Raw genomic sequence first — 9,907 nt, 5'->3', positions numbered from 1 at the left:
CACAATCCATGATGGTCAAATAGTTTAATCTTGATTCATTCATGCTTTAAATTTCAAGTTGATAGATAGAGAAGAAAGATCTAGCCAAACTGTTTAATCTTGGCAGATTAGTAGTTAGCTAGATAATAATAATGATCTCATTAGTTTAATCTGAGCCATTGGAAGTTGTAAGGTTAGAATTAGATAGTTTGCTTATCAAAGAAAAAAAAATAGAGGGTTAGCAAGCTCAAATGCACCTTCATCATGCTTGATCCTATGTTTCATGTGCAGGAGGAACTATGAAAGAAAAGAGGACATTCACAAAAATTGTGTATTACTTTGGGGTATTTACCCTAAAAAGTTCTATACGATTTTATGCCTAAATACTAAAGCTCATTCACTAATATCCTCTCATTTCACTAAACCCCTTACATGTCTAAATTTCCCTCCATTACCCCTTCATTACTTTTCATTCACTAATTTCCCCTTATTGATTCCAAAGGACCCTTCCCTCTTCATTTCCCCTTCTAAAAATATCCCTACCGCTTCATTTTACCTTTCCCCCTATTTCATCTCATTTTCCCTAGTAAACCCACTAAAACCCCCTTATCCTAAGCTTAAATAAACTATTGGGCCCCATTAAAAAACCCTCCACGATACCTTTTTAACTTATATCCCTAGTTTATTTATTCTCGGGTCTCGCATTTTATTAACCCATCACATTATATTAAATCCCACAATTACACTTTTAATTAATTACATTTCTTTTTAATTAAAACCCGACCCGACTCCCCACTCACTCACGCAACTCCACCATGCGATATCCCTTCAATCGCTCACCTCCAGATCCAACGACCCATAACCATATCACGTGTTCCCATCATCCGATCATTAACATCCCAAAAGCACGCGAGATTCGCCATTTTTCCCAAGTTCCCTTTTGCTACATGGCAGCCCCATGTTATATGCTCTCAAAAACTACAACCCTCCACTCAAAAGAGGTGCGATATGCCATAAAAATGCCTCCCTGTGTAGGATGAAATTGCCTACTGTTCACACATTAATTCCGCGCCCAAGTTAACCATTGTTGGTTAAAAGCCAAAAGGCCACCATTTCTACACTTTTTGTCGTTATTTCGTTGCAAGAAACCTTTGTCAACCAATTATAACCCCCGAGAACTCTGTTCAACCGTTTAACCCATTTATAACCAGAAGACGCTGCAGAATCTGACTAGAAGTAGCAGAAAGACCATTCATCCCTCAAAAAACCTCTGCTACTACTATAGAACCCTAATTGCACACCTAATCTTCATTTTTCCGGGTATTCTTGAAAGAAATAGAAAGGCCCTCTATTTAAGCTCTTAATAGTAATTATAAAAGGGTAATTAATTGAATTAATTAAAAAACCTTGCCAAACTGAAAAAACCCACTGTGCATCCAAAGAAACCCTTTTCTATAGACTATATTCACCCTTCCCATTGTTCCAGAAGTCCTGAGCTTACTCCTTAAGCCAAATAAACAATAATTCAATAGAATAAAACAAATTATGGCTTCCCAAAGAATTCTAAATGAGAAACCCCTGCAAACCCCTCACCTGGATGTTTACGACCTCTATTGGCTGACAGAGATTTCCAAATCAAAGACACAGTTTCCCCTAGCCATCTATTGAAACTCCACTGCTGGGGTAATTCCTAAACCAAAATGATGACATTCATCTATGGGAATCAAATTTTCCCAAATACTTATTCCCATAGGTATACCAATTCTCTGAAATCATCCACCTATGCTAACTTTGCTATATCCCAAGCCAAAGAGCCATAGTCTCTCCTAACTAGCAGATTTTGTTTACAATCACTATTGAGTCAATAAACCAAAGGTTGCAGATCTAGACAAACCCAAATGAAACCCCATTTTCCATTGAAACCTACTAGAACTCTACTTGAAGCTGGACCTTCCCAAGAGGTCTCAAATCTTTCAGACTTTCATCCTAGAAGAGTCTCATACTCTTACAGATAGTTGTCCATACTCTGCCACCATTTTCTTTGAGAGGGCCAGACAAATTGTAACCATGCTCTCTTGTATTCTAGGATACACCATTGATGAGCATGTAGATGAGCCCATACTTGCTTTCCTCTCTATTTTCTGCCTAAGGAAACCTCCAGCTGTAGTTTTCAATTTTGCCCAGTTCTTGGTAGATAGAATCCATGATCAATTGATCAGATTGCCAAATGAAAGAGTATTCAAATACTCTTCAGTATTGTTCCACATGTTCTTATATTTCCAATTAGACAAGTTTCCAGTCAACATCCAAAAGTTGGACACTAAGGGCCATCCTAGATCTGTCATCTTTTGGACACCCTTAATCCAAAAGTATTCCACTATTTTCAGCTACAAGGAGTTCATTGATTCCTTTTTTCACCCAGTTGTCAATATGCTAAGCAGTAGAAATCAACCTAGGATTAGTGATGAGATAAAGAGAGTTTTGCAGTTGTCTAAAAACAGTAGAATAGGAGACTGGTACCTATACCAGGACCACACTGAAATTAGAATATATGGATGCCAACTCACTCCCTATAAGTTGCCTAAATATCTTCCCATGAGGATGTTTACATTAGATATATTAGGAAGATTATAAACTCAGAGGATGTGAATTTCCTATCAGCTAGGAAGAAAGCATAGTTCAAAATAAAAAACTATATAGGTCCTTTTATCTGTAATAATAGGGAGACTGGAGAAGAAGCAGAGAAGTGTTTACAGGAAATGAAGTTCAGTAGCAGTTTCATGTGGCAGTATGACTTTAGGTTTCATAAACAAACTAAGACTCAAATTCAAATTAAGTCCTTTTATGCATGACTCTAGAACAAACATTGAAAAATATGCCAACCAGTCAGAAAGGTTGGAAAATACCTTGATAGATATGGAGAAACAGATGGATATTAGTTCCATTCTGAATACTCTAGTCCTGTAGGAAAGGAATGTAAAAAGGACCAGAGAAGAGTGTTCTTGCTCAAACATAGATATGACAAATTTGAAATCATGTATAGGAAGAAGCCCAAGCTAAATCTTGTCAATGAGAAAGAAGATATAGTTTAGACATTTAAGACACTTCAAATCATGGATACAGATACAGGGGTCAGAGAGAGTACAACTCCAACAGTTTCAGAGGAAACTCATCAACCTTCCACCTCTAATACTCATAGTATTCATAAACAACTTATCATTGAGGTCTCATCATCAAGCAAACCAGTGGATAAGGAAAAATACATAAAGAAGAAGTATAAAGAGATCAAATTAAGAAAAGAGGCATTGAAAGCTGAAACATATGCCGCGTATTTCAAGCAGACTCCTAGCAATTAGAATAGGTTAATGTCAGCTTTTGACATTAAAACTGGTAAAATGCAAATGTCCTTTTTCTAGCCTACAGTCCACTAGCCTAAGTCATCCACAGATTACAAGAAGACAAAATTTGAAGTTTTGGCTAGAGATGTTCACCCTATTGATCAAATTGAATTTCATAAGTAGGCAGGAGAAATGATATAATAAACGATGACCAACAAGGCCATGAGTGTACAAAAACTTTAGAATTCCCTAAACAATATCACAACATAGTTTAAGCTAGAGAAAGCATTCTCACAAGCAAAGGATAACAAAATCAAGTCACTAGAAGACCTTGTTATTGAGATTGGATATAATCCAAATGACATCAAGGCTCCAGAAAAGCTCATAAAGAAGAAAAATGAAGACATTATTGCTTTGAAGAAAAAACTAAAATTGCCTCCTTCTGAACATCCACAGACCAAGTTCTAGAGAGCCAAAGCTAGAAAGATGATATGATGGACCTCATTCTCCAGCTAAATGCTCAATTGAAAGAAATGGAGAACGAAATGGATAAGTTGGTATAGGAGAAACAAACCACCACTGAAGCAAATACTACTACTGTTATTCCTATAGTCACTACAACAATTCCTTCAACTTTGGCAGCTTCATTGGTCCCATAAGCTCCACTAGCTACAACACTTCCAACTGCATCAACAACTACATCAGCAATAAGTTCAATAGCAGTATCTCATCCTAGTGATGAAGCAACTGAACTGGTCAAAACCGTGGACCATATGTCCATCCAAACCACTGAAATAAATAGACTTAAGGAACAAATGAAAAGTCTAGAGGATGAGAGGAAATTGGCTCAAATCATCCATAAGAATGAAGTTTAGAAGACAAACAGGTTGAATGGAAAGATACAAAAGTTGGAGAAAGAATAAACACTCAAAGTGCCACTAGCCCAAGCAAAACAACTTTTATGGGCCAATATCATTGACTTAGTCAATGATATTTGGCCATCTGTACAGGTGATATTTGAACACAATGACTTGGTCAAAGAGGCCGGTGAGGCAATTCAAAGGGTTAGAGTCGAACTTGGAAATATGCCAGAAGAAGCCTCAAGAATAATCCAGTTCCTTAACTCAAAGAATAAATATGAATTGTAGGAACTTGGTGTCACACGGAATGAGTCGTTCTTGCGGACAAGATAGACCTTCCTAGAATCTAAAAAGACCTAGTGACAAGCAAGCCAATAAAAAACTATCTTTCTCTAAATATGCATTTATAAACAAAGGCAAACAAGTGTTTTAGGCCTACCTTGGGTCCAATGCAAGTTTGTGGAAGCCTCTCTCCTTTGATCCAAGTGAGCTCCCTTGTTGCGAATCTACAAACACAAACAAGCAAACAAATTAAATAGCACCTGAAAAGCCAATATCATAAAACATATTTAACATGAAGATCAAGGAATTCATGAAACAAATGACATAAGACAATTTTTTGAGAAAAATGAATCTGATTGTATTAATTCAAATCAAAGAAGAACTTTACAACCTGTGCCTTGATGTTGTACAAGCTCCTCCCAGGGTCCAACAAGAAGTCTCCTCTACTTTGACAAGTTTCACTCTCTTCCCAATGAAGCCAAAAAGGTATGTGATCTCTCCTCTCAAGCTTAACTAGGAAGTCTCAATTCCACCAGCATTTACCCTCAAAAATGTTCAGCTTCTAACCTCCCTAGCAACCAGCCCAATGCCTTAATTTATAGTGCAATGGAGGGAAGTTACTAGGTCCTCCTTCAAAGGGATAAAGCCCTCCTTCAAAGGGATAGCTCCTCTCATCAAGGGATTAGCTCCTTCTCTTTTGGGATGCATGAACCACCTAAGAGCGACCGATCCACGTCAAAATTCCTTCTAGAATCATCTAGAATTAACCCAAAGTGAGTTTTTTAGAATAAACTTGCGCCTTTTTGACTTTCACAGCAGTCCACACCCACTCTTTTAGGGACAGAGCGGGCAGGTCCACAGTTTTTGTAAATAGGAGGTGTGGGACTGTAGGCAACAGTGAGAGAAAGTGCGGAACCAGAGCTTTGTTGATTTTCAATGTCTTTCTCTCATTTTCAAAGCTTGACTTGAAGAGCTGAGGTTTGGGACTTGCTTAGGAGGACAGTACAAGTGATGATAGACCCATACTGACTGCAAATAATCATGGTGATGATATTTTTGTGTAACAGATTGCCCCCTAAAGTGTGAAGTATGTAGTAGATGAGGATTTCATTTATCATTTAGGAAGAGTGAAGTACTTTATCATCTCGAGGATCATCTTGTGGAGAGCCGGGTCGGAACCTGTAAAAACATTCAATGCAAGATATATATATGAGATCATATCATTGCTGAGGTAGGCATTCCCATACCCAGATCAAAACAGACTTAGAAAACTAACTACTACTCTGATATAGGAATGATCTTGTAATACATCACAAATATAGACTCATGTGGACACAGTATGGACGCAACCATCTGTTTATGAATAGTCCATCATATAATGAATACAAAATTCCTCGCAGCCTGGATTGCAGAAACTAGATCCAGGGTCTTCATTTCTACTTCTCGAAACAATACGATTCTATCCATGCGAATGGATGTGTTGATGTCGAACATGGTAGAAACCACTTGATTACCAGTCAATGACGTAAACTGTTAACAAGTGTGAGAGAAACCACCAGTGATGTCAATGGATCTCAAAGTACCCAGTACAATCCATGAGATGTGAATAGATGTGTTGATGTCGAACATGTCACGGAATCCTTTGATCGAAGATCAATGACGCAACCTATCGTCAAAGGCGAGAAACCTGCCATTGAGGCATGCAGATCCCAAGGTACTGACAATTTCTAGATCATCTTTCTAGATAATGAGCTGAAGTCGATAGAAAGCGATCCGTCGCAGGTAAGCCTACAACACGAAATCATAGATCAAGTTGAAGAAATTTAGTTGCAAGGACTGACTCAGGGATGGTCAAGATGGATGACAGATATTTTGCAGATGAATGGCTTATTGGCAGTGACCTCTTGAACACATAACGACACAACAGATGGTTTGGTGACAATTGACCCAAAGTTAATACCCAGAAACCACTGAAGACTTTCAATGTGGTTTGATCAACTGTTAGGCAAAGGATTTCCCAACCCAGGTGAATAAAAGTGTCGTGTTCAAGAGTGGTTAAAAGTATGACAAACAGGCTCATTTTTCTCTCTTTTCCCCCACCATTTCTGCCAAGTACCTCTTTATTTTTGACAAGCTTGAGGAGGATAACATTTGCTTGATTATAATCTCATCCTTCGGATGAGTCCAAATTAGTTTAAATTCGAACCCTAAGAAGGAGTGGTTCGTTCCTGTTTGTAATTAAACAAGTCCTTTACTGTGAAATTTTAACGAGTCCAGTATAGAAGAAAATCGGCGTTTTTCAATTTTAGAGAGTCTGAAAAAACTTAAGAAGACTCTAGGGTTGACCTTTTTCGTAAATTTGTGTCTCCCAAGCCCGAAAAAGTATAAAATAATACTTGAGAGAACCGCTTGATCTTTACGACCAAGGAGTAATTTTCGTAATTAGTGCCCCTGACCCGAAAAAGTAAAAAAGCGATCAACGACACGTCGTTTTATAACCAATATCGAATTTGAAACGACAAAAATCCGGCAATCTTTTCATGTTTTTACGGTCAGAAAAGAGTTGTAAGTGGACCGTCTTTTTAGTTCCGTTTTAACGAATTCAAAAAGAGAAACTCGACAATCTTTTCATGTTTTAGGAGTCAGAAAAGAGCTTAAAGGTGACTCTAAATGTTTTTTCGTTGAACATGATAGATTTCGCCAGAATAATCCATTATCCTGAACAAAAATGCAAACATTACTCATACCTGTTTGAAATGGATACAAACGCTGCAAAAATTACCTTTCCAAAGTGAAACATAAACAAATTTGCAATTTATTTACTCAAAAAACTTATAAAAAGGGCTTTCGTTAATTCATTTTTACCGTTTGAGATTTGGGTGAGAAAATAGTGCTTTTGTTCAGAAAATTCCCGTGAAGATTGCAGAAAATCCAACCGTCGGAATCGAATGCTGTCTTCTCTCCAGGTAATCCACATCATCCTAATCTTCATTTTTAATTGTTTAATTTTTGTTTTAGGCTTTTATTTCATTTTTGGGAGGGTTTTTAGGCTAAAAACCCGCGCGCGATGGCCCGCAGGCATAACACTGGCAGCCCGCGGACCCTGAATTTTTCTCAATGGGGAAAAAGTTAGGGGTCCTCACCTTCCATGTAGGCAAGGTGCGGACCCACGCACTGTCTCTAACACAGAGGGTGCGGTCCCCGCAACAAGGGTTTTTAACCCAAAAATTCTCAAATTTGACCCAAACAAATTAATTTCTAACATTCTAATTTGTCTTTTTATTGGATGCAGAGAGTACATCATGCTAGATTGGCGTGAACGAGAGCATGAGGACATGGATATTGCCACGTTGAATCACCAAACCTTTGATCGATGCATTGAAGGCATGCGACTTGTACAAATTCTGGGCCATACCTGGCATGAGGGCCCAGGTGGATTTCTTACAGTGGCTGGTTGATAGATGGAGCATACAGGACCAGTGATTCTTCATTGGTGGCCACCAGCTCGAAATCGAGCCGACAGACATATACTTCTTGACCGTTTTTCCTAAGAGAGGTGAAGACTTGACTCTATTCGGGACTAGGCCAGGTGGCCAGTCTGTCAATAGCCTCTGGCTAGAGTTCTGCAACAACTAGGCTAGAGACAAAGGGATAGACATTAAAACCATATCCCTTCCTAAACTCATGGTGATTGCGTTTACTGTCACCAGACTTTGCGGGAGTGCCGCATTACATATTGCCACCGGATCCCAGATGCAGATGGCAGTTGAATGCTTTCGAGGCACCATCTTCAAATGGTGTGATGCTGTGTTGGCCAATGTAAAAGTCAACTGACCAGAGCCAAGAACGGACAACTGAAGACCTTTGGTTATGGGGCTTTAGTTGTGAGCTTTGGTCCAGAGAGGGTTCCGATGTTGATCCCGCAACACCTTACTGTTGGAGCTGGGCTTCCTCGAGAGCCCAAACTGATGCGATGGGTTGCAGTTATGGCTCGTCATCCAGACGAGGGGACAGAGGTTGTTCGATTCAAACCTGAGTATTTCCAATGGTTGGAAAACCAGGTTTTTTCTTTTCAGGACTTCCCTTATGCTGGGGTAGATTTTCGTGGTGACCCAGACATGGCTCTTGCACCAGGAGAGCAATGGGATGACTCAGGTAAAATCATTTTCAACATTTTCTTATTTTATTTTATTTTTATTATTTTTTTATCGTCCCAAAACTGATAGTAAAAGTTTCAAATGCAGATGTGGGTCCACAGCGACCAGCCGCTCTCCGGCCTTACGAGAGGAAATAACCAGTTGCAGTCGTGCCAGCCCCACAGGACGAATCAGTAGAGGTTTTGGCCGAGTTGGAGAGTCATCTAGAATGCTTGACAAGAGATATTCCGGAGACCAGCATAGATGACATTCCTCGTCGACTTCAGCGCTATGTGATTGGGGTCCCAGGACCTTTTAGGAGGTTCCTTTGCAAGGTGGCCCGTGATGTGGTTTCTTATCGAGATCATCACCAGTGATAGGATGATCGCCTATTGTAGGCACATATGACATTTTTGCTTTTTGTACTTATCATTTTTGCCGATCATAAGGTGTTTTTCAACCTATGATCGAGGACGATGTATTTTTTGACACACTCCTATACATATATCACTATTACCGGCTTATCTTGTAAATCATGTTATGGAATGGTTTTAAATTTACATGTATGATTATTGCAAATGTCTACTTAACATTTGAGAAGCAATTGCATCTGCTAATGTATTTAAATATCTTGGAATATGCTGATATTAATATAATCAAATTCACGTTCCAAGAGACGCACTCTAAAAAATAATCTCAATAACACTGGATTTCTAATGGCATACACTCTATTAAGCTGTAATACAACGAGTTCAGAATCTAACCTCACTATCAAACTCGAATCCCAAATGAAATAGATTCGGATAATAACTCAATCACTGCAATATACTCGGCAATGTTGTTCGTTGTTTGACTGAGGCTTACCTCATGCATAGATACCAACTCAGAGGGTGAATAGATAACCCAAGCTGCGGAAGAAATGTTCCGTGTATTATGACAAGCACCATCAGCGAAACCAATGTATGTTTGGAGAGGCATCGACATCTGCAATACCGAGAGTAAAACCAAGATAAGCAGGAATGATGACGAAAAACACTCTCTAAGCTAAGCACACTTTTTAAAAACTAAAAACACCAGCTAGAAAGAAAAACTATCCTAACTAAAATCTCCATACCCATTCTTTAAGCATAATCCTCTTCAGGTAAAGACCATTTCTAGGTTTACCTAAAGAGTCCCCGTCAAAGTCTACCAATTCGTAGGCCCCTTTTGCTATCTTTCGCTTGACAACATAGGGACCATGCTGGTGGGCTCCAGTATTGTAGCAATAATGCTACAATCCTGGAGCTTCCTTCTTTAATTTTATCAACCCGGT

Source organism: Pinus tabuliformis, chromosome J, assembly GCF_031772625.1.
Source record: "Pinus tabuliformis cultivar Carrire ecotype Pingquan chromosome J, CPIR1, whole genome shotgun sequence".
NCBI lineage: Eukaryota > Viridiplantae > Streptophyta > Pinopsida > Pinales > Pinaceae > Pinus > Pinus tabuliformis.
This window is presented reverse-complemented; position numbering follows the sequence as displayed.